The following is a 27,116-nucleotide window of genomic DNA, read 5'->3' as shown; positions in this document are numbered from 1 at the left end:
TAGAGGCATATAATTTGTTCTCATCACCAATCCCTATCCAGCTTCAATTGCTTTGTTTGTAGTCATGGCAACTACCCAGTTTATCCCTCCACCCCACAACACACACATGCACATAATGAGTGACAAAGCTTGTTCAGTGTTGGTCAGAAGAAAGAAAACTCTACTTTAATAATACAGTGCAATAAAGACAATTTAAGCCTGTCTGACACAGGGGTTGGGAATGAGATGAAAGCAACATCATGGGGATACGGAAAAGCTATTGTCAGGACCTGTTTGAAGCATGGTTAGTTACAAGAGTGAAATGAGCCATGGTGACTTCAAGCAATGCTCAGGCCTCTGTGGGTTTGGAATATAAAGAAAAACTCTGCTAGAAATTGTTTACTGACTGGTGCAAATATATTTCTCTTTCCCTTCATATCCTTTCCAGAGGTATTCTCCTTTTAAATGCACTTCAATTTTATAGAACTTGCTATCCTCAGTGGAGTCTTTTTCCATTTTCAAAGGGAAATTCTTGACCAGGTATAACACCCTGCACTACACTTTTCTGTATATTTCTTTTTCAGTTTCTTTTTAAAAAGAAAGGAAACCCCACTGACAAAGAACTGTGGGACCCTTATGATAAGAAATGAAATAACATACATCTACTTTATCTCCAGCCTCTGATAAAAATGAATAAGTAAACAGTTTGAAGTATACATAACATTTTTCCTCCATCTCTTTATCTCTAAGTTTCACTGTGTAATATTAAGACAGAAAAAAAAATCTGTTCTTATATATTGCACTCCCTTAAAATGTTGAGTGGAAATTATGATAATAAAAACAATTTAACAAAGTAATATATTAAGGAACTCAGAGGCAAGCCCCACTGAATTCAATAAAATTTTACCCCAACACAAAAGTATACATGTAAAGCCCTTCACATCCTTTGTTATTGAATTCTAATTGTGTTAGGATATTTTTAAAAACCTGAAACATTTAGTTATATGTGGAGTGGTCATATGAATTGTGTTTAATTACTTACATTTCAATTTAATTAAGTAAAAAATGAAATGAAATTACAGCCAATTACTTTCGCCTACTCATCTCTTTGTTCTTGCCCACCTACTTATTGGAACATGGTGCTTGGTCTACTAGTTGACTAAATAAATATGTTCAGTCTGTTGAAATAATCTGTAGGCCCTCTTATGAAATTCGATACCAAATTGTCACGTACCAGAAGGAAACAATGTAAAAATGGAGATTATTCATATTCACTCTATAATTTTAATTAGATAGATTAAGTCAAATTTAGTTTCAGCTTTATCCCATTCACTTTTTAATGCTTACCATTATAGGCCAAGGCCTAGTTTTCCTCAGAACAATTGCCCAGATTGGTCTAAGATTTTGGGCAAGCACAAACCCAGGGATAGTTTTACAAGCAAGGTATTCTTGCTGATGAAATTTTTGATTTCTCTGCATTTCTTCAGAGTGCTTCAGAATTTCTTTGGAGTGATACGAACCTGTCTTATAATTGCATGTAATTGAAGATGTGGTTTTCTATTACTCATCTCCTCGACATCTGTGGCCTCTATATCTAACTAGGGCACGTGATCTTAAAAAGTCTCATAGAAAGTGATTCTTTTTAACGTCTTCCTCTGGGGATTATTTGAAGTATGGCAAAAACATTTGTTTCCCATTAAACTGAATGTGAATATGGGAACTGTTCTGTTACACCACAAAGCAAGTTCCTGTCTGTATATGGATTTGTCGTTGTCTCGAATGAGACCAATCACTGTTGTGTCATCAGCAAACTTCAGTATTTTAACAGATGGATCATTTGAGATACAGTCATTGGTATATAGGGAGAAGAGAAGTGGAGAAAGCATACAGCCTTGGGGGGGGTGGGGCTGTGCTAATTGTACAGGTATCAGATGTGATTCTGCCTTGCTTCAACAGCTGCTTCCTGTCTGTTAGGAAGCTTATGATCTACTTATAAGTGTGTTCAGGTACCACTAGTTGGTTTAATTTACTTAGAAGAATGTCTGGAATGATGGTATTGAATGCTGAACTGAAGTCTACAAAGGGGACCCTTGTGTAGGTATTTGGAGATCCAAGGTATTGTAGGATGTAATGCAGAGCCATATTAACAGCATCATCTGTCAATGTATTTGCTCAGTATGCAAACTGCATGGGATCTAACAGTGGATCCATGATGGTTTTCAGATGGGACAGCACAAGCCTTTCAAAAATTTTCATAACTACAGATGTTAGAGCAACTGGTCTGTAATCATTCAGTTCCTTGATGGAGGGCTTCTTTGGCACTGGGAGGATAGTAGAGCATTTGAAGCAGGAAGGAACATAGTACATCTCTAGCGATCTATTGACGATTTGGGTGAAGATGGGGGTCAATTGGTCAGCACAGACTTTTAAGCAAGAAGGAGTTATCTTGTCTGGCTCTGGTACTTTTCCTGGCTTTTGTCTGTGAAATAGATCTTGCACTTCTTTTTCTGTGATCATCAAAGGTTGTGAACCCAATGGGTTGGGCCCAGTTGTAAGAGGCTTGGCTGTTGTTGGTGTGTTTGAGATGGGGGTTGTGGAGATAGGTGGCTGTTTTCTTTCAAACCTGCATTAAACAGGATGTGCTATAGGGTGTGCTATAGCAGCGGTCACCAATCCGTGGGCCGCAGCCCATGGGTGGGTTGTGAGAAAATTTGGGTGAGCCGCAGAGAAATCTCACCCCCAAAGCACCCCCCCAGAGCAATTAATCCAGGCTGCTCAGGGACACAAGTCTGCACCGCCCACATGGCCCACAGGAACCCTCCCTGCCCACTCACTCCTTACCCGGCAAACTTTCCTGCTAAATTGCTATTTTTCCTTTTTCCGACCATCAGCTGTTCTGCTCTGCTGGGAGATTTAGATTAGCTAGGAAGCAGGAAATAGTTGGATTTCTTGCTTTCTAGTTAGTCTTTAGATCTTCGGCTCTGCTTTGAAGCACAGCCGAATCTCCCTTAGGACTGAAGGTTCTATTATTCAGTGCAGACTCATGGCAAGCAAATTTGAGAGACTGAGCTAGCTGATGGCATATAGATCACTGAATGATTCTGTGAGCAACTCAATCTGCCTGCTTTGCCTGATTTTAGGTAAAAGTTGCTCTTTTTTATAAAAAAAAATCAATATTTACATACATAGTGTGTTGTGAGTTAATTTTGTGAGTTTGCTTGCAAGCAAATTTGATGTGACAGACTGAGATAGCCAATGGCAGATAGATTTCTGAATGAATCTGTGATACTGTGAGCAACTCAATCTGCCTGTCTCCTTTGTCTGATTTTAGAAAAAAGTTGCTCTTTTTTTTAATTAAAAAAAATCAATATTTATATCAATATTTATAATATTTACATACAAGGCATGCCCAGGCAGTCACATGACCACCAAGCCACACCCACAAATTAGGCCACACCCACAGAACCAGTTAGTGGTCCCTGGGATCTAAAATTATGAGTTTGCAGGTCCCTGAGGTCCAAAAAGTTGGACCCTGTGCTATAGGATGTGCTAAAGGATATGCTATAGGATCCAGTTTCTCCCATTTTACAACAATTCAACTTGTATAGGGTCTCCTGCTTGTGTGTGGGGTGTGTGTGTGTGTGTGATCTAGATTAGAAGACCTCCAAGTTCCCTTCCAACTCTGTTCTGTTCCTATTCAAAGGTAAGACTCGATAAATTCAATGGAACTTAAAACCAAGTAAGTATGTATGAGATTTCAGCCTTTCATTCCTAACAGCCTAATCTTCAGCCAATAACCCCAAATATCATTTTCAGCTCACATCAGCAACATTATTCAGTGTAACTTTCAATTATTCTTAGTGACATTTTCAGCTGATCTTAATGCCATCTCTGGGTTCTCAGGCACAGTGGGACTCTTTTTCTCCCCCCTCTTCACTGTCACTGTGACATAATCTCAATTATATGGGCCAATCTTTAAAGACAAATTGAGAGAATTATTTGTCAAGGCCAAAAAAATTGCTCAGGCATTATATAATGCCAATTTCGGTGTTTCAGTTTGTCCTTAACTTCTCCTTCTTTTAAGAAAAAAGAAGAAAGTCTCTATTTTTTTCTCTCCTTTATCATCCTATTTTTTTCCCCCTCAGCCTTATAGTCTTTAAAATCTTTACTGTTGGATAGCTGTGTGTCTGGAAATAAGGAAAGGAGTGCCCTCGGGGAATTTTGGTGTATTTTACTAGTTTGTTTTTGAGTTGTTAAAGATGTGGCTTCATTTTAGGAAAGAGGGCAGGTATGTTGGTGAACCCAGGGTTTGGGCCATAGGAGTAAGATTGATAACAATGACTCTTCTTGATTCTGAAAAAGAAAGAGGATTGCAAAACTCCTAAGTACTGTATCAGTGCTGGATTTCATAAGATTTGAGGCTGGGGAGAGATACCTCAACAATCTCATTATTGCCTCAATAAAAGAGAATGGGGCCTCAAGAGAAAACAATTATTTTGTATTTCCAATGAATTTGAATAATCCCTTATATCTTTCAGCCTCTCCCATAGATGAATTCCTACTGGTAGCTTTCTCTGCAGAAATAAAAGCCTAAAATTATGATCTATCTATCTATCTATCTATCTATCTATCTATCTATCTATCTATCTATCTATCTATCTATCTATTTGGGGTGGGTGAGAGAAACAAATGATAGCATAATAAAACACTAGCCATTAGAGAAATATTTTGCACCTCTCTTCGTATTAGCTTTTCATTGCATGTACCACACAGATTTGTTAAAAGTATTACTTGAAAGCTTCAATTTCACAAGAGGTATTTTATATAAATGTCTGACATTGTTTCTTTTTATCACTTTCATGTTTGGTTAAACTATGTAGATGTAAAGATCCAATTTCATCAGTTTTATGTTTTTATTTTGAATAAGGAAAAGTAAGTAGCCAAAAATTATCAGATTGTAAAATCTGATTGTGAACACTTTGGTAATGATGACAAACTCTCTTTGTAAATCCAGAGGCTATTACAAATTATCAGCCCCCTACAAAACACATTGGATTCATGTCATTTGTTTCATCTCAATCCACACTATATTAAACAGAAATAACACCTTGTGGTGTGACAGGGCACATTCTTATCACATGATGGAAGCCGGAATTCATTGATGATTCATTATCTTTCTAAATCTGCCTCCCAGTCCTTTCTCCCAGGACAGAGAAGAAACATATGAAAGTTACCTTTACTGATCCCCAAGGACAGTTGTTCTCTCCCTGGAGAGACTATAACACTAGGTACACCCTGCCTTCCAGTCATGTTTCAATCAGGGAAAAGCCCAGGTTATACTGATTTCTCTTCAAGAGATTCTCATTGCATTGCTGCTACAGGAAACTACAGTTTACCACCAAAGTTATTCTGGTGGAAACATCCAAAGCATCAGAAACACCATCTAACCGCAGTTTGAGACAGTTGTTTTTAAGTTAGGATAAATTAAAACAATGGTGCATTATCATTATGAAAAGAATGTAAAACAATATTTCTTGAACAAGGATTGGCTTGGTAAACAAAGCATTCATCACCACTACATTGTGAAACTCATAAGCGCATGGCACAACATAGGAGAACAAATGTTATCCTACATCAGGACTAGATTCAGCAGTCCATCCGCATATAAAAGACACAAGCCACTCCTTTGAAGACAGCAAAGTCCACATTTTGGACAGAAAGGATTGTTGGTTTGAAAGAGGGGTCAAAGAGGCCATCTGTGTTAAAATTGAGCAGCCCTCTCTCAACAGAGGGGGAGTGATATGGCATCATCTATCTCCAGTCTACAACACAGTCCTTTCAACAGTTCCAAGAAGGCTCCACACCCATTTGCACCACTCGAGTGACCCCGATGACATGATAAACCTCCAGGTAACCTTAGCAACCCTCTAAAAGAATGCAAATGACCAGCTGCTGCAAGGAGTATAAATTATTCCATTCCCCACCATCCATCCAATCAGAGCTAAAGAAGCTTCTTGAATGAGAAGTGAAACATTAAAAAAAATCCAGAAAGTTGAGTTATCTCTTGGGGGTGGCGGGGAAACACCTTTGGGACAAACATGACCTGGATCATTGAGAATCTCCATAGATTCATTGTAAAACCTACTTTTTACTTCATATAGTCTTTAAAGGAAGTTTTTTTAAGACAAGCATTGGCAATTTTCATCAAGCAAGTAAGCAAGGAAAGCAGGGAGGCAATTGAATTGGGCTGCAGATTTCAATATCAATTCCTATGAATTCATTTTTGATTATTAAGCCTTTCATGGTTGATGTCACAGGGTTTGTGCCCTCCAGGTTCCATTGACCTACTGGTACCCCAGAATGATTCCTTCTCTGTTGTAATACCTCTATAGCAATACCTGCCCTCTAATGTGAAGTTCATTCTGAAATTGAAACAGCTGCCATGCTATTGGGATTCTGAAGGTCTGTAAAGACCTTGGAGGGGATGATGGATTAATCCGTATCTGGATTTCCAATGGGTTGGCTAACAACTGCACAAATCTACCTTCTCAACAAGACCCAGATAGAAAACAGTCTTGCAGATGATGCATTTTGAGATGTACCACTCAAAAGCATGTGAACTAACATGCATGCCTGTTAGCGAGAGCAAATGTGTATTATTTCACAATTGAAAACTGGGCAGTTTTTTACAGAAATAAAATTTGCAGAGATCTTAGAAAAAGAGTGTAGAGTAGGACAACAAAGATGATAGGAGGTCTGGAGGCTAAACCAGAAGATAAATGGTTAAGGGAACAAGGTATGTTCCTTTAGTGACATTATGGCAATCTTCCAGTACTTGAGGGGCTATCACAGAGAAGAAAGCATCAATCTATTTTCCAAAGTACCAAAGGGCAGGACAAGAAGTAACAGGTAAAAGATCATTAAAGAGAGATTGAATCTAGAACTAAAGAGAAATTTCAGGGAGAATAATCTATGGAACAGCCTGCCATGCAGACTTTTGGGTTCTCCATCAATGGAGGTTTTCAAAAAAGTAACTGGAGAACCATTTGTCCAGGATAGTATAAGGACTCCTGCTTTGGCCTGGGACTGGAATAGATGGCCTCCAAGATCCTTTCCACTCCTATGATTCTACAGTATCTTTTCTTGAGGACAGTCTTCGAATTATCAAGTCCTTTTTTAAAAAATAAATAAATCTGAGCTATCTTTTTTTTCAGGTATTTCTTTACAGCTAAGAATTATTTTTAAAAGATCAAATGTTTCATGGTACGTTTGGGCTTTCTTGGAGCATTAAGAATTGACTTTCACACTTTAATGAATATGCCTGCACCATTTCCTACTCAGATAACTGAAAAACAATTCATTTTACCCTTATTCAATCTTAGAATATGCAAATAAATACCTAGTCTTCACTAAAAATTTCTGACCATCCGAAAAATAGAATAAAAAAGAATCAGATACATAGTAAGATTATTTAGAACCTAATTTTAAATAATCTAATGTTGGTTTTATAACTGGATGATGAGTAGCATTTGAATGGTCGAATCTTACTGCAAGAAATAAAGTCATTATTGGCAGAGCTTTGGGGGATTATCCAGTGTTGGTTCAGGAGGCCAATTCTACCTCCTCAAACCTTCTCAAACACAGTACACAATATACAAAACACATGGACTCACGATGCCAGTGGTGGTGTGCTACTGGTTCAGCCCGGTTCGCCTGAACTGGTAGTAAAAATCACTACTAGTTTGGCTGAACTGGTAGTAAAAAAAAGCCTCCGACAATCAGCTAAGAGGATAAAAGACCAAAAAGTGAATGGGAGGGTGGGAGGGTCGCTCCTAGCTTTTTGTTTCTTCATCCTCTCAGCTAATTGGCTTGTTAGGTGTGTGCATTAGGGGTGTGCACATGTGTTAGGTGCATGCACATGAGCAATCACCTACCGAACTGGTAGTGACTAAGGTAGGATCCCACTGCTGCTCTATACCTCCGATAAATATCTCACAAAGGGGAGACTCGACCTTGAGAAATATCCATCTCTTTCCTATTTGTCTTAATTATTTAGCATTCTGAAACTCATCCTTGATTTCACTTCAGCCAAGACTAAATGTCAAAAGCTATATTTCACCTCCAATATGAAATGCAAATCAAGCCCACAGCAATCTTGAAGCAGTGGGCAGAGGAAAGTCAGGCAGAGATTCATCCTATATGTCAGTAGAATTGACGGAAAAACTATGGGAGATATACCACCTCAGACATACAGATACTTTATACCAGTGGTGGACTGCAACCGGTTCAACAACTGGCTCTCTGAAAGTGTGTAGCATTCAAAAAACACTAATTTAAATCTGTACAGCTTACCTTCTAGGGAAGCACTGGTAAGTAAAGCAGCTGAGGCATGGAAATCCATTGTGTCTTGTGAATCAGCTGAGCTGAAAAACACAGAAATATAGAACAGGATAGGGCAGAGGCAGGTGGCTGGGGCCAGCTGATCATTGGAACTACCAGTTTGCTAGAACCTGCAGCAGCCCACCACTGCTTTATACCCTATTGATCAATGACCACCACTAGGGCCATGAGGAATTGACACAGCTAGCAGAACATTCCCTCTTCTCTTTCCTCTTTGCCAGTTGGAAGGCTTGGGTTTTGGATATTTTAAGCTCTCCCTTCCTACCTGCTTTTAAAAGGAGGACTCGAGACATCTAAATGTCCTTCTCATTTCCTCACACAGCTTTTAATTTCCTTAATAATTTTAGTTGATATTCTTGGACATTACATATTTTCTCTAAGCACTCTTAATAGTTTGGCTTTAGCAACACAGAGATGTTCTGCTGAATATGAAAACTGCAGACTTCCAACCTGGGTTACTTTTAATTCATCAGCACCTGCTACTAATTACCCAGCAATGTCACAGCACAAACCTTGGCTTGTTGCACTTGCACCCTGACCTCATGCATATCCTAAGATATGTTTGCACCATGAACTCATGTCATCAGCTACCCCATTGTGGATGCCCAGGCCTTAACTTTTGCCTTCCAAACCCTCAGGAGCGTAGTTACCTATATTTGTTCAAAAAAAATTCTGGTAAGCAATTATACATTGATCTTCTTTAGCAACCCCAATATACTGTATTTTGATGACTCAGTTGTTTAGCAAAGTGGTTGTGAATGAAATTGATGTGACTCTCCTTACAATTTTTCTTTGCTTCTTCCTCCTTCCTTCTGCCAAACTGGAGTTCTTTCACTTGTTCACTTGATTATTTACTCCATACACTGTAGTATGGGGTAAATAATAAAGTGAAAATAAAAGTTATACAATTTGACATGTGTTTCTGTTAATTTGAAAAATTACTGTATTTCTTAAAAATTGTGAATGTACCATTTTTCCTCTCTCCCCCATCATTGGAATGTTCACAGCTGGCACTGAGAAAATTAGCAAGGAGAAAATGTTTATATTTACAATAATTGGAGAGAAATGGATTATAAGAGAGTAAGCAGGCACATGTATTGAAAGAAATGCACTAGCACCTGTTGTTTTTTTAATGTTCACTGCAAAGCCCTTAGGAGGCACAGAAAGCCTTTACTGTGAAACTGATAGGGGCCTTGTCAGTTTCAGCCAACAGCTGGGAGTTGGTTGAGGGTTCTACTCAACATATCAAGTCAAAGGTCAACTTATTAACTTGCAGTTAGCATTGTTTAGGAAAGCATTGTGCTGGGGAGAAAAGCAGCTTAGGAAGAGTTAGCTTATTTAACATATGAACATCAAATTTCTATTAGATACAATCATTCAGAATAGAGAAGGAAGGGACCTTGAAGGTCTTCTAGTCTAACTCCCTGCTCAAGCAGGAGACCCTACATCATTTCAGACAAGTGATGTCTAGTCTCTTCTTTAAAACACCCAGTGGTGAAGCCAGAGGTGGGATTCCACCGGTATAACAACCGGTTCGGTGATCATATGCTTCGCATTTCAAACAGCTCTAATACTAACCTTTTAGAGCAGTCCCTGTGAAGAAAACAGCTGAGGTGCAGCAAAATGCTCTGCCACGTGAATCAGTTGTGCTCAAAACAATGGAAGTAAAGGACAGGAAAGAGCAGGGACAGGCAGGCAGGTCCACATGCTCATCTCAGCGAACTGGTTTGGAGACAGCTGATCTTTGCAGAAGGGGTTCACCCAAACTGGTCCGAACTGGAAGAATCCCACCCTTGGATGAAGCACTTACAATTTCTGAAGGCAAGCTGTTCCACTGGTCAATTGTCCTCACTGTTAGAAAATTTCTCCTTGGTTCTAGGTTGCTTCTCTCCTTGATTAGTTTCCACCCATTGTTTCTTGTCCTGCCCTCTGGTGCTTTGGAAAATAAGTTGATCCCCTCCTCTTTGTGATAACCTCTCAAATACTGGAATACTGTTATCATATGACCGCAAGTCCTTCTTTTCTCTAGACTAGCCAAATCCAAATCCTGCAACAGTAATTAATATGTTTTGGTCTTCACGCCTTTAATCGTCTTAGTTGTTCTTCTTTGCACTTTTTCCAAGGCTCAACATCTTTTTTGTAATGTGACCAAAACAGGATGCAATATTTCAGGTATGGCCTTACTAAGGCTTTATAAAGCAGTTCTAATACTTCATGTGATGTTGATTCTATACCTCTGCTTATATGACCAAGGATTGTATTAGCTTTTTTGGCTGATGCTGCACATTTATGGCTCATATTTAAGTGATTGTCCACTAGGACTCAAAGATCCCTCTCGCAGTTAGTTTCTGAGCCACATTTCACCTAATCTGTACTTATACCTTTGATTTTTCTCCACATTAAATGTCATACTGTTGAATAGGGATAGGGCCCATTGTTCAAGTCTGTCAAAGTGCTTTTGGACCCTGAGCTTGTCTTCTGGAATGTTTATAATTTATAGTCTTAATTATGCTTTGATAAGAATTAATACCTATGATCCAGAACAATTCCCAATCTGAAAAAGTACTAGTCAGACCTGCTTGATGTCCTTTAAAAACAGAATATCAAAATGGAATTTAACAATCTTAAAGCAGCATATGTACATAGTAATTACAGCAAACACTCTAAATGCCTCAGGAGTGTATGGTGCAAGAAGTTGATTTTAATATTAGTTTGCAAATTTATACCATACAAATTCATAATGTAGATCCATAAGCATCCATCTAGACTATTAATTTGTTTCAAAACACTCAAGGATACGTAATAAGTTACCATCTGTAATATAAGAATCATTTCTTGTGCTGACATAATGTTAGTTTTAATGGTAATAAACCTTAGGGGAAATTAGCTCATAAGTTAATAGTAAAGGAAAGCAACCAGTTCAGGGTTACTGTCCTTGTGTTTACAACAAGAGCTGTCTCCTCTGGTCCTTCTCTTCACTAGACTAGCCATGCCCAGTTCCTGCAACTGTTCACTGTATGTTTTAGTCTCCAGTCCCCTAATCATCCTGGTTGTTCTTCTCTGTACTTTTTAATAGAGTCTCAACATCTATTTTATAGTGTGGTGACCAAAACTGGATGCAGTACTCTAAGTGTGGTCTTACTAAGGATTTATAGAGTGGTATTAGTACCTCACTAAAGTTAGTACTTCACTAAAGCAGAAAGTGGGATAAGGTGGGATATTGTTCTGACCCAAACCTGGTTCCAAGAGAGTAAACACAAGACAAAGGTACCAGTACAACCTTTTACTGTTTCATTTACGAATCCTATTTCTTCACAGATAAAAGGCTGCTTCCAACTAATTAGCTCCGACAAGAAAGAGCCTTGCCAAGTTTTTGCAAGGCTGCCAAGAACAACAGATAAAATTCCTAAACAATAAATCAAAGAGTCTCCAAACACCAACTCAGGTATTCTAACTCCCACCAGGCTCGTGTATCAAACTTCGTTGCCTTCTGCAAAGAACCGCAGTTTCTCAGCTGGCTTTTATCTTCTCAGGGCTAAAAAATGCCAAGGAACCCCAAGCAATAGAATTAAGAAAGCTTTATACATTTTCAGGTATAGTCGCCCATGCTGCTGTAGCTGATCTTTCCTTCAAGCAGCCCTGTGTGCATGCACACTGGGCACAGGCTCCTCGGGGACCTCTTCATCGCTGCTGCCAGCCTCCACAATCTCCGAAGGCAACATTCCACTCCCTGATTGTCCTGGCCCCATCCCTGCATCACACGCAGGCCCCTCATCTGAGTCTTCCCTCTCCAAGCCCTCAGCCATTTGCACCTGCTGCCGGCGAACCACAACAGATATGTTTAAAAAAATCATCTAATAAGCATTTTAGTAATGATCTAGCAATTTTCCTACTGGTTTCTAACTGTCCCTATTCCTAAGCCTTGGCTAATGAATGCCTCAGGAGTTGTCTAATGCACATTCTATTTGCTTCAGGTCATCCTCATTTCTAACTTCTAGCTGAGGTATGCAGAATGTCTAATTTTTTGTTTCTATTATCAGTCCTCTAACGACCTAGAATTGATACAAGTCTTACATGTGCATAGTCTCTGTGAATAAGCATTCTTTGTTCCTGCCCGACAGACTCCACAATTACAGGCATCCCAGGTTTCTTTCAAGTGGATGCCATAGCCTTGCTTCATTTTAGCAAGCAGTCCATCACTCCCTCATCCTAAAAAACAGTAGGCAACAATTCTACACTATGGGATTCAAAAGAGGGCAACAAATCACAGAATTTGAAACCTCTCATTTTTTGAAGCCTATGCTTCCTTGGGAGGACTTCTGCCTCTTCATGCAGTTGGTGCAGGTTACGCTTATGTATCTCTGTTCTTCATGACATCACTGGGAACTAACTGCAACTGGGACATTTAGCTATTACTTTTACGGCCCTTTGTTCTGCAAGCATCCACAGTGGGTGCCTTATCTAATGCACAGTAGTGTACTTTATTAGGGATATATGCCAATTTAAGGTTGCTAAATTGCATTTTGATATTTGGTTTTAAAGATAGTGAGCAGCTCTGATGTGTCATAATATTAGTAAAAAAAAATCTAATGTGTAAACTGAAGAATTTTTTTTTCAATAATAAAAAATACATAAATATACATAATACACAATTTTGCAATGATAAAAACATTTACAATACATTATTTTGATGTAAACCATCCAGATTCCCCTGAACCGCGAGGTGGATAGCAAATACATTTGACTGAAGATTAGATAGACAGATGATAGAGAGGGACAGACAGACAAACAGAAACCTATCCTCTTATATTTCTCCCCACAATCCTGCAAGATAGGTTGACCTGTTGTGTCTGCCGATGGAATAGAAACTGGATCTCTCTGGTGTCAGTCAAATACATGAGTCATTATATCTTAGTCCTTGCTCATCCTTGCTCATTTTGTTAACTGCTTCCTACTCTGAAAGTAAACATAGACCAGGCGGTCCTGTACATCATCTTGTATGTACTGTACATCATTCTTGCATAGAACCATTGTGGTACAGGGGTTAGAATGCAGTATTGCAGGCTACTTCTGCTGACTGCCAGCAATTCGGCAGTTTGATTCTCAGTGGCTCAAGGTTGACTCAGCCTTTCATCCTTCCAAGGTGGGTAAAATGAGGACCCAGATTGTTGGGGGCAATGTGCTGACTATAAACTGGTTAGAGTGGGTTATAAAGCACTATGAAACAGTATATAAGTCTAGGCATTATTGCTATTGCATACCCCAAAATGGAGTGTGCAAGGTCAGCTTTCTCTTTTCTTTAGCCAATGGGATAACTTACACAAGATGGCTTCTTTTCTCTGAATAAATCAGCTAGAAATGAGTTTGGTTGTTCAACATGTCAGCACCTTAGAATACTTCGGAATAAAGGATTAAGTTGGCCCCAAACTGGCAGATTTTCCTGCTTTCTTTTCCTCTTGCCAAGTGCTGTACTTTCTGAAAAGTATGTCATTTGAGAGCTACTTTAAAACAAAGCAAAATGGCCTTATGATCCTCCCATACTCAGTTGGGCTGGAAGGTGAAAGTTAGGAAAGAAATGCCCCACGTCATCTTTTTTCTGTTGAATCTGAAGTAAAGGAAAGAAAGGGGAATTATCCCATGAAAAGGTATAAAGCCCTATAGACAGTGGTGGATTAAGACTCACTGGTGACTTAAGCACTGACAAATCTTGGTGCTCCCCTCCTTTGTACATACAAGATTTTTTTACAAATCTTCATTGGGTTTTTTTTCTTTCTCAACTTTGTGGTGCCCCCTTTGGGCCTGCTACCCTAAGCACATGCTTAGTCTCCTTAATGGTTAATACACCACTGCCTATAGACCAGCACATAATGCAATCAAATGCAGAGAACTGGGGAGGGAGTTGAGAAATGCCCAACAGTATGGATTAGCCAACTGGAAAAAGAGAGAAATCCTATCTATTCCAAATAGATAGGATAACTAACCGTATCTACTACTGCTATAAGTAGTAGATAGGGTTAGCAAGCAGACCAAACTACCCTGCTTGCACCACTAACAGGAGACAATGCTACTTTTGATGCTGAACAAGAAAACCTGCCTCCTATTGGTTGGCTAGGAGCAGACTGAAAATGCTATCATCCTTTCTTCTTTTCCCAACGGGTAGGAGATCTTCTCATGCTGGGGAAAGACCAAAGTACAAATCTGCTTTGTGAATCTAGACAGCAATCCTGTCTTGAGCCAACTATTTACTTTTTTTTACTTTTTAGAAAGACCTAGGGGATTTAAGTGAGTTTGAAAAACATGCTTGGCAGCAAAATATAAGATGCCAGAACCCACCAGCAAGGTGCTTTTCAGCACACTATATGACAGATACCAAAGCATCAGACTTGGATTCACATATCAAAATAAGTATGGTTTACAAATATCACCCTAAACCAAAAGCAAACAAACCGTACTTCAGGTTAATTTGATGTTTGAACTAAATCAGATTAAAGATGTTCTTGAATCGCTTTTGCCTTCAGGTTGTTAGCCCTGAGAATCAATTCCACAAGGAGATTTTATAGTTGTTTGAACACTTTTAAAATATTATTCCCAAGGAAGAAACATGGAGTTAACCTTGCTTCCAAATGTCTCTTCAGATTTTGATATATAATTATATAAATTTCATTTGTAGGTCTTTCAAAACACCTGAAGGAATGATCCTTAAGATCAGCAGTGAAGAAAAAGAAGCTTCCTGTTTTGGCACAGTACTTATTTTCCCTCCAGAAATATGATTGATATCAGACTTTGCTGTATTTTTAGCTCCAGGTTAAACTTTCCTGTTGACCCAAGCATTTTGAATGGACTGATCTGTCATGGGTATGCATGTTTTTTCTTCCTTCCTTTCAACATTATATTCTGTCTGTATTTTGCCTTTGTGATATAGTTCAGCACACAGATAATCTTTTGATGAGATGTATCAGTGCTTAATTAAATAAGTGCATCCAACATCAACACAGAATACATTTGACCAGGACCCATCTGAAATAAAGAAGCAAAACAGCAGGGAAACCATTACTCAGATTATTTGCATGCAGATTGTTCAACCTACACCTCTAAATTATAGGGTAAGTTGATATGTGGATAAGTAATGAAGGACCCTTTCCATTGGAATACAGGTATAGAAAAACAAGGCTGAAACAGACCTTGGAAGACTTCTACTCCAACCCCATGCTCAAGTAGGAAACCTTATGCCATTCTAGATAAATGGTTGCCCAATCTCTCTTGAAGATCTCCAGAAATGGAGAATCGGCAACTTCTGGAGGCAATTCATTCCATTGATTTATTTTTCTCACCGAAAGGACATTTTTCCTTAGTTCTGGGTTAGATCTCTTTTTGGCTAACTTTTACCAGTTACTTCCTGTCTTGCCCTCAAACTGGATTTCTTGGAGGGCTGGATCAGCATTGTAGTTGTCCTCTGCAGGCCAGGCAGGGTGGGTGGGAGGAGATAGGATGGATGGCCTCCTGCAGCATCCTGCTGGCCCAAACGGGGCATGTGTGGGGCATCTGCAGCCCATGCCCCATTTTTGGCCTGGACAGTCTTCTGCAGCTTTTGGCCAGCAGAGTGCTGCTGGAGGCCATTCAGGCTGAAAACAGGGGTGCACAGGGCCTTCCTGCGCCCCATTTTCCCATGCCCCATTTTCACTAGCAGAGGCACTGCTGCCCAGTCCTTTGCTATTTCCAGGCCAGCCCTGCAGACCAGATCTAAGCACCCCACGGGCTGGATTCACCCTGCGGGTGTTGAGTTTGACACCCCTGGACTAGACATACATAATGCTCTCAACCATTCATCACATACCTCCAGTTCCCGTATCAACTTTGCTGCTCTTCTATGCATTTTTTCTAGGGTCTCAGCATCTTTATTTTGGTGACCATTAGTCCAAATTACATGCATAGATCCTAATGCAATGTAAAGCAGTACTACCACTTCACACAATCTTGATACAATCTCTCTGCTCATGCAGTTTAGGACTGTAATGGGTTTTTAGGCAGCTGGCTTATATTTAAATGGTGGTCCACTAGGACTTCTAGATCCCTCTCATCGTTACTACTACGAATATAGTACTAAACAATTATATGTAAGAGTGGTAAAGGTTTCTTGGACTCTTGTTCCTGCAAGTAAAGGAGGAAAACATATTTATAATGCGTCAAAAGAACTGTATTTGGCAATAGCTATGACAGAAGAATGATTGGTAAAACTGACAGAACTCACTGAAAGGCCTAAACTCTTTGGTTAGAAAAAAGATAATATCTGCATTTATTAAAATTCCTTGAGGACTTTTGTGTAAAAAGAAAAATGAACTTCTGATTTATGGTTTTAATGATAGAGTAGGATAGATTATAAAAAGAAGAGAATCATGATGTAACTTCAGAGAGACAAGTCAATTTATAATTTATAATTGTATTATAAAGAAAGTCATTTCTTTATCTCCTTTTTTTTCCTGCTATTCTTTTTGCCCCTTTATTTTTTTTCCTTTTCTTTTTCTCTTTCCTTTTTCATTCTATTTTGTATTAGTTTTATTAGTCTTATTCGTGTTTGAAATGTTCAATTATGCAGATACAGATAAAAAAAGAAATCTTATCAGCGCACTGAATGCTGGAAACAACTAATTTATTCTTCAGGGGGTGGAAAACCCAAGTCATCATTTCAGAGGAGATGAGATTGCATATTTTATTAAGATTGTTTGTTGAAAGAGATAGACTGACAATATACATCACATTCAGACACTGCAATTACAATATAATATATACATTCTTCTAGTTATGTATCCATAAAAAGAGTAACGCATTTGGCAACACCAAGATAGAAACCAATATTAAATCATAATTGAAAAAGATGTGCTGCCTGGAAACTGCAGAGGCTGCAGCTTTGTTTCAACTGAGGAGTTAAAATAAAATACTAATTATAACAGTTAAAAATAAAAAGTGCCTCCTGATGCAGTTCATTCAGAAACAGTCACATAGAACTGTGCAGTTTATATTTCAGTAGCGTAAATGGCTCAATTAACTGCTCAACTAATATTAAAACTTATTCCAAGGTTACCATTACTGGACAATTCAGATGGATGAGTTCAGAAAGAAATGCTTGGGTTAATGAGATTTTTTTTCTTCATTTACCTGTTTATTTTAAAAAGATTGAATGTAATCGTAAGTAATGTTACTTAGGGGATCTAGTTTTTAGCAAAATGAGTTGGAATAGCCATAAGGTGACAGCTGGAATTTTTTAAATTATCTATTTAACTGGTCTTCCTCTGATAGGGTCAGAGCAACTAAGGAGATATTTGGCAACCAAACTGCATCATTACATGAGCTGAGTTTCAAGTGCTGGAATTAAATTACTACAGCATAAACAGTTTTCCATATGTTGGGTGACATTTCAACTAATATCACAATCGCAGGAAGCATTATCAATTATATACAAAAAAAGTGCTAGATGGTTGTTTTTTTTCTTAACATATTTTTTATTTTGGAAGAAACAAGAAGAGAAGGAGGAGGAGGAGGAGGGGGGGTGGGGGGAGGGGAGGAGGAGAAAGAAAATACTTGTAAGATTAAAATATCTACATAAACATACAGAAGAAAAATTGCAAAGGAGAATTGGCATAAAAGCTAATGTAGAGAAATGTGTGTCCTTCAGATCATTGTATAATGATAGAGAATGGATGACTTGACAACCTTATACTACAGATATTGTGATACTGCATTGCATTGCTTTTTTGCAGTAATATAAACTTAGAAAAACTATTTTCTCTATCTTCCCTTTAGATCCCAGAGGTCTGTTTCATTTCTGTTATTCTGATTCAATTACCAACTAGTAAATTCAAATCTCATCTCTACAGTAGGGTACTGAAGGTTGGCATTCAGTTATGGCATGCAGTAGGCAAATATTAAGGCTGTGTGGAAACCACCTGACCCTAACCCTACCCCTAACCCTGCAAATCGTTTCCCATTCTAATCTCTGTTCATGATGAAATGTTAACAATATTTAACGTATTAATTAATTGTCTTCGGCATTTCACAATTTTCTTTTGGAGGAAAACACAGCTTGCATAGCACTCCATTCTTTAGATTTTTCTATTCCATTACAACATTCTAAGAGGTAGATAGGATGATCATGGGTTATTGTATAAAGAGGGGGGAAGGAGGGAGAGGGAGAGACAGACAGACAGACAGACAGACAGACAGACTTTTCCCCCAAATTGTTACTCTACTTTAGCTATCCCCTTGGGTAATAGCTACTTTGGTCTCTCCAAAGATACTACTACTGTATGTCCATGATCATCAGGCATCAAATAGCTGTTGTTGTTTTTTTAATTTGTGTCCAGAATTTATTAACATTTCCTGACAGAACAATTAATCTGTGGAATAGCTTTCCTTCAGACAATCATTCGTCTGTATCAGGTTTTTTGCTTGAGTAGGGGTTAACTTCTAAGGTCCCTTCCAACTATGTTATTCTGTAATTTGTCGGGATCACTTCTGAAGATCAAATTGTTCTGCAAAAATTAACATAAACTTAAACCATTTTGCACATACATTTGTCTAAGATGCTTATCTTTGCCTGTGTTGGTCAATCACCCCAGAAACTCCAACATACTAGTCAAGATATTCTTGTTGCCACAATCCAGCAATTGGTTTGGGTATATATCATCACATTTATTGACATTATATTTATGTGCCACCTTTTCCAAATTATGCTCAGCAAAAATCACTAGTCAAAATATATACAACAACCCTGCAGTCATACAAAAAGCAATTTTTACAAATGGCAATTAAAATGGCTGGAGATCCACAAAAACAAACTACAGATATGATGTCAATATATTTATAGTGCTTCTGGATGCCATGGACTAACTTTTGAGATGTGGATACAATTTGGGCATATCTAATCATATATGGCTATCATATGAAGGCCAGTAGAATTTATAGCAGATTTCTTGCTTTTAAAAAAAAAATCATTAATAGTATTATCAACAGGATTCCATTTACTCTCATTTAAAACTGGATAAAGGCCACAATATATTTATATTTTTAAGTAGGATTCCTGTAATATATTCTGCCAGGAATTTTGTCATTAGTTTTAAATAGTAGTTTATAATTGTTTATTCTAATAATTACATATTAACAAACTGAAATCTTATCTGGGTCCTTTAAAGCTAGCTAAAATCACATTGAATTCACATTCAGTTAGCAGAGGTGTGTCTCCCTTGGTTGTGTGCTCTTTCGGTTACTCTTTTCTCTCTATACCAATGACTGCATCTCAAAGGTTCCCTCTTTTAAAGTACTGATGTTTGCATATGATAAACAGTCATTGGTCTCATTCCAGACTGATGAGTCTGCATACAGATGGGAGGTTGGACAACTGGCCCTATTTGGAATTGAATGAATTTAAAACTGTAGATGGATTTTAGGGGATCCCTCCTATTCTGCCATCTCTTACAATATTAGACAATATTAGACAATATTAGACAACATCAGCAGTAGAGACCTTCAAGTTTCTAGGCTCTATAATCTCCCAGGACTTGAAATGAACTCCTAACATTAGAACCATCTTTAAAAAGGCACAACAAAGAATGTTCTTCCTGCATCACCTCATAAAGTTCAGGACTGCCTCAGGAGCTTTTGATACAGTTCTACAGAGGAATGATTGAGTCTGTCATTTGTACTTCTATAACTGTCTGGTTTGGTACAGCAATTAAACAGGAACTAAACTAAACAGACTTCAGCACATAGTTAAGACTGCAGAAAAAAACAACTGCAAGCAGCTGCCATTCAGAACCTATATATTGCATGAGTCAGAAAGAGGACTGAAAAAATATCTACAGACACCTGACATCCTGGACATAAACTGACATCCTGGACATAAAACTGTTTCAACTTCTCCTCTCAGGATAGGGCATTGCATGCCAAAACAACTCGACACAGGGACAGTTTTTCCCCTTGTGCCATCACGCTGCTGAACACCTAATCTTCACAGAATCTTATGTTTAAGAATATTTACCTATGCAGTATGGCTGTATTACTGTTATCTTTCTCGTTTTTCTTACCACCTTTTCCTATTGATATCTACTTTGTTGTTTGCATGTACACTGAGAGCTTATGCACCAGAGATAAATTATTTGTGTGAATTTGGCCCATAAAGAATTCTATTGCATTCTATTTATATCTTATACAGGCAGACATTTCACTACACAGCTCTGCAAGTTTTGAGTAACTCATTTGGAATTAGAAGATAAAAATCAGAAAAGGGGAAATTGCTTTTATGTGCATTTTTTTCATGTGTGTGCCCCAAAAGGCCTCAATTCATCCTCTCAATGAGTTACTCAAGACTCCAAGATATGGCCCACCACATGCTAAATGGCTGATAAAAAAAAAATCTCAAAAGTGTCCTTTTCAATTATTTCTTTTATTTCATGTTCAGTAGCTGAAAACAGAGGATGTTCAGTCTCTGATGGGACTGAAGGATGCTAGCAGTGGTCTTTACATCTGCCACTATTGTTGAAAGCATATAAACTCAGCTGACAGATCTCTTGAATTTGCCTTCAAGATAGAAATAGTAACATCCTCATCTAAGCATCATAAAAGCATTCTTCTGCTTTAGCTTCCCTGCCTCTTATGTCACTTTTATGCTAACACAACTCAGTAGATCAAGTGTTTGATCTGACAGTGAATTATTTAAAAAGATAGACAGTTTGACCAGAAACAAAGAAGAAATCAGCAAATGATAATTTGCATGCAAAACACAGATTCATTAATCTTGGCTGAATGATTAATTTTATAATAGTTCTATTTTTCCCTTTGGCCCTGAGCTGGTTTGACGTACATCAGGGGAGATATTGTTTAGATCAAGTTTAACAACACCATTTGACACATTTAGATCCGCATTAAAAATCTAAATAGCAATAATAAAGGGGTCTTTGGTGCTCTCTAAGCTTGATTGTTATCTTTTTCCCCAAATGTTTCATTACCCAAACTAGGTAACATCATCAGTGATGTCTGCAAGAAAGCAACCAAGTCCAGAGAGCACCAAGGACTTCTCATTTCAACCCTGAGCTACAAATATTCTCCTTTATTGGTATGCAACAATAGAGAAGCAAATCATAGAATCATAGGGATGGAAGCAGGGGTGGGATTCAATTATTTTAACAACCAGTTCTGTGGGTGTGGCTTAGTTGGTGGGCATGGCTTGGTGGTCATGTGACTGACTGGGTGTGGCCAACTCAATATCACTCACATCGAGGCACACATCTCCTCGCCTGGCCTATCATGACTGTGGGGATGTAACAGTCATAAGTGTGAAAAATAGTCATAAGTCACTTTTTTTCAGTGCCATTGTAACTTTGAATGGTCACTCCACTCAAGCAAAGTACCAGCAAAGGAGGGGGAAAAAAACTCCAGAGAAGTTCCAGAGACAGGAAGTCTAATCCTGCCAAGAACGTAATAAGGGTTAATGGAGAGGCAGTTTCTGTAAGCAACACCAGAATGTTTCCTTCCTGCCTTCCTTACAGGATTAGCCCAATAATTTCTTCTATCAACCAGTTCTAGCGAATAGGTTCAAACTGGTAGAATCCCACCCCTGGATGGAAGGAATCTTGGAGATTTTGTCTAACCCCTTGCTCAAAATGGGAGACATTTACCATCAGGTGGCGCTCTTGAACCTTTTTTACTGTCCACTCCTTCCTTAACTTTAACTTTCTTTGTTGAATATAGTACTTTTATTAAATCCGCTAATTTTAATCATTAGCTATTTTTTTTTCCATTTGCACACACTCATTTTCAGCATTTACTTATGCCCTTTGAGTGCCCATAATCCAATAGTTACCCAGTTTAATATCTAAACCTTTGTTGTGTTCAAATATTTTCCTGCCCAGGTGTTTGCCTGGCTTGTGGTGTGGAGATTTTTTTGTTTGTGAGTGCAGTCTTCCAAATAATTGACAGTCTGGTGGAATCATCTCTTCTATTCATGCTTTCAGGAATTTTTTCAATCTCTGTGGCTTCTCTGATAATTCTGTAGCTGGGGTTTTCTATAGTGGCTAGGGTTTTGGTGCCATTGAAGTCAATGCTATGACCTGTTGCTTTCATGTGCTTTCACACAGAATTATGCACTCACAAACAAAAAAATCTCCACACCACAAGCCAGGCAAACACCTGGGCACAAACAGATCCCCCCGATACCTCCAGCTCAAATGCACCCCAACCAGGCACCCATATGAAACTTAGCTTCCTAATAAATGATAGCCGTCCATTTACTCAGAGCCAAGCCACACTAAAAGCCTCCAATACAGGAAACACAATGTTGCCAGCCAATCAAGACAAAAAAAGCCACAAAACAGACAGAAGATATTAGAAAGACCAATCAAGCAGAACACAGCAAACTCCAAGACCAATAAACACAGACCAAGACTCCCAACCAATCAGGATGAAGAAAAAACCATTCTGGCACAGCAGTAGGCTAGCCCCAAATTTAAAACTGAAACAACTGTAAAAGTCTGACTCACAGACGAACACAATACAGAAGCCTGATGATGGCAGATGAGATTCTGCTGAAATGTTGCTACAACTTTAAAAGCACAACTATAATGACGTGGGAAAATACCCAAACAAAGCTGAATACCATATATATGTTAACATATATATTTTTGCAGGTATTTGTATGTGGATCTTTGGTTATTCGGGTTTTCTCCTGTGTAAAATTGGAAGTATCTTGGCGACATTTCGATGAAACACAGCCAAACCCCCAACCAATGAGAACACACCCAATCAGAACATAGCCAAGTCCCCACCCAATCAAATCACGCACCCCACTAGCATTTAAAAGGAAGAAGCAGCTGCAAGCTCACATTACTCTGAGAAGCACAAAGCTGAAGACACAAGCCTGAAGATGACGAATGAGATTTCATCGAAACGTCACCAAGATACTTCCAATTTTATGCAGGAGAAAACCCGAATAACCAAAGATAGATAGATAGATAGATAGATAGAGAGAGAGAGAGATTCTGATTTCAAATTTAAAATATAACTTTTCAGTTCTGACTGTACCTGGTTTAATATAACATACAACAGGTATCCTTTCTATCTACACATTTTAAAGATTCTCTCTATTAATCCTACTTAGAGAGGAAAGATACAGCAATGTATTAATAGACCATATACTTTGAATTCAAAAAATCCCAAATTCAATTCCCCACATATCTAGGACAGAACCAGCTTGTCTTGGAAAATCCTGGGAGCCACTAGTAAAATTTGATTTTTATGATCCTATGATTTAAAATTAATAAAATGCTCTTTGATGTACAGCTTTTTTTTTATATTGTGACAGTTGTGACTCCAAGAAAGCTGAGATAAATTGACTCTGACTCTTTAAGTAAAATGCATCTTACAGGGTTAGATCTTTTTTTCTTTTTGTTTGTTTTAATTTTAAAATCAGACACAGCTATGTCTGAATACCAATTTTATTGGAGCCACTGTGAGGTTAAACCAATTTGTAAAGAAAAGGATTCGATTATAGGAAATGTGCAATTTTAGAAGGCAAAATAAAATAGGTTTTTGTATTTTCAGCTGGTAAAAGATGGAACAAATGAAAAAAAAATATAATGAGGTTGATGAATCTGTATGGAATCTGTAGTATCACATGCATCATTGCTGTTTCTATTTTTACAAGTATATGAAAGAATTGAATAAAAAATTCTATTCTGATAATCTTGGCTTTTCATTTTCAAAAAGAACATAAACCTCAAGGGTATGCATTTAAACTTATATTAATTTGAAAGCAATAGATGGCTTGCATTCATTTGTATTGAGGATATGTTAGCACTATTCACAGCATAAATATCATACAGCAATAGCATTTAAATTTATATATCACTTCATAGTGTTTTACAGCACACTCTAAGCTGTTTACAAAATCAGCATATTGCCTCCAACAATCAGGGTCATCCTTTAACCAGCTTTGGAAGTATGGAAAGCTGAGTCAACCTTGAGCTGCTCAGAATCAGCGAGCAATGAGTTAGCGTGTAATACTTTTTTTTTTTGTAAATAGTTTTTTATTTTTATAACAGAAACAGCAACTAAAACCATCTTTCAGTTATACAGTGTGCTGTCTGGGTACATGTATCCTGTGCACATATTAATATTTGTATACATTTCTTACTAAGTTTACATTCATATTGTAATAGCATATTGCATTCTAACCACTGCACCACCATGGCTCTTCATTCATTCAATGGGTGGACTTCAACATGCATAATGTTGGTTGGGTATGATCATAAATGAATTCAAATATATATGGAGAGAACCAGGTTAATTGTTGTCTTGCTTTCTCCATTAAGCTTCATGGAATAATTCTTAGGCATGTTACCCCCTAGGTCTCCTCCTTAATCTTGGTGATTTTGTATCTATAATATAAAAATAAGCTATTGTCTCACTCTCCTACAAAGCCAAGCATGTAGATAACCAGTGTGGTCTAGCGGTGAAGGTGCTGGCCTAGACACCAGGAAACTGTGAGTTAGGACCTCTTTTGGCATGAAAGCTGGATGGAGGACTTTGGGCCAGTCATATTTCCTCAGCTCAACCCACCTCACAGAGAAGGAGAAAAGAATACAAGATATATTCACTGCTTTGAGTTGATTACTTAAGTGTGTGTGTGTGCATCTGTCTGTCTGTCTGTGGGTCTGTGTGTGTGTGTGTGTGTGTGTGATGTGTGTGTCTGTATTCCCAGAAAATGAGTTTTGGTATGGTCAAATGATTAAATCATTAAAGATTCTACTCTACTCTACTCTACTCTACTCTACTCTACTCTACTCTACTCTACTCTACTCTACTCTACTCTACTCTACTCTATTCTACTCTAATCCATTCCATTTCACTCCATTCCATATTCTGTTCTGTTCTATTCTGTTCTGTTCCATTCCATTCCATTCCATTCCATTCCATTCCTGACTTGACTCAGCTCCATTTCTGTTGTGGAGCGATGGTAAGGAAGAGGCATGAGACCAGAGCGTACAACTATCAAGGCTTTATTGCAGGGAATAAAGGGTTGTCGCGTCTGCTTGCTAACTTGCAGACTAGCGGGCGACAACAGGCTGGCTCTGCTCGACAGCCGGCTTATATAGCCGACTGTCAAACGGAGCCAACCAATGGGAGCGGCTGGTGCTCCCGCTCAAACAGCGGACCTGGTTGGGAACTCCCACCAGTTCCATGGACATAACACTCCTTTCCCCCAGCTGGGAACATGCGTAGTCCTGTAGGTAAGTTGGTTGTCTGCGCTGGCGACCAGAACGTCGCAGTTCGGGTGAACTGTTGGCTGGTGACAAGTCCAGGCCCTCGGGACGTGCCTCGGCGGTCGTCGGGGCATGGGCTTGCCCTGGCGCGGTGTTCTGCGAAGTCGGCGAGTCCCTTTGCTCGGGCTGACCCGGGCGAGTCTCGAGGTCCGGTTGGCAAACTGGAACGCTCGGCTGCTGAGTCGGTGATCCTGGCCGGAAACTCGGGTTCTCCAGTAGACCTTCCTGTTCGTCGGGGAAAACCGGGTCCCACAGGGAGCTTCCGTCTGGCACCGGCAGGGAGACGTTGGCGCTGGCAGGTCGGGTTGGGTTGGTATCAGCCGCACGTCGCCTTCTGAGTTGGTCCACGTGCCTTCGCCACAAGCGTCCATCTTCCAGGAGGACCCTGTAGGATCTTGGACCTGTGACTGACACGATTTGACCTGGTACCCACAAAGGATCCCCTGCATAGTTCCTGGCGTACACCAGGTCCTGCAAGGCAAAGTCTCTGACCAGACTGTCAGACCCTAAAGGGGTGTCTGGGCAGTAGTGGGGGTGTAGCCTGTCCAGGCTGGTTCTAAGGCGTCTCCCCATTAAAAGTTCGGTGGGAGATTTGTTAGTAGCGGTGCAAGGTGTCGTATGCTGGCTGAGCAGGAAACGAGACAGTTTAGAGTGCCAGTCTTCCTGGCCAAACCTGGCGAGTGCCTCCTTGGCTGACCTAACTGCTCTATCTGCCATCCCGTTGCTAGCAGGGTGAAAGGGAGCTGTAAGGACATGTCTGATGCCCAAATTAGCCACGTACATACTGAACTCACATGATGTGAACTGCGGGCCATTGTCAGACACCAGCGTGTCTGGAAATCCATGGGTGACAAATAAACGGGTCAGGGCTTTGACTACGGCTTGGGTGGTGGTCGTGGGAAGCAAGGCCACGTCAATCCACTTGGAGTAGGAATCCACGACCACCAAGAAAGTCTTGCCATGCACTGGTCCAGCCAGGTCGATGTGCAGGCGGGACCAAGGGGCACTAGCACTTTCCCACCTGGTGGGCGTGGCGGCTGGCGGGGCAGCCCTGGTTTCTTGGCAAGGTTGGCAAGAGCTTACCCAGTTGGCGATTTGAGCATCCATGCCGGGCCACCAAACGTAGCTGCGGGCCAACGCCTTCATCCTTACGATGCCCGGATGGCCCTCGTGCAGCACCTTCAGGATGGGTACTCGAAGGGTGGCTGGGATGACTACTCTTGTACCCCACAATAGACATCCCTGTAGCCTCGACAGTTCCTGCTGGCGGGTTTTAAAGGGAACAAAGTCAACTGTACATTGAGTTTCCGGCCACCCCTTCCCACCCAGTCCAGAACCTGGCGATTATTTTGTCTTTTTTTGAGTGCGCCGCAATGTCTTCGGCTGTCACTGGAAGTTTGAGTTCGTTGACCTCAAAAATGGCGTGAA

The sequence above is a fragment of the Pseudonaja textilis genome, chromosome 8 (assembly GCF_049901715.1).
Source record: "Pseudonaja textilis isolate UNSWEBS1 chromosome 8, rPseTex1.2, whole genome shotgun sequence".
Lineage (NCBI taxonomy): Eukaryota > Metazoa > Chordata > Lepidosauria > Squamata > Elapidae > Pseudonaja > Pseudonaja textilis.
Note: the sequence above shows the minus strand (reverse complement) of the source record.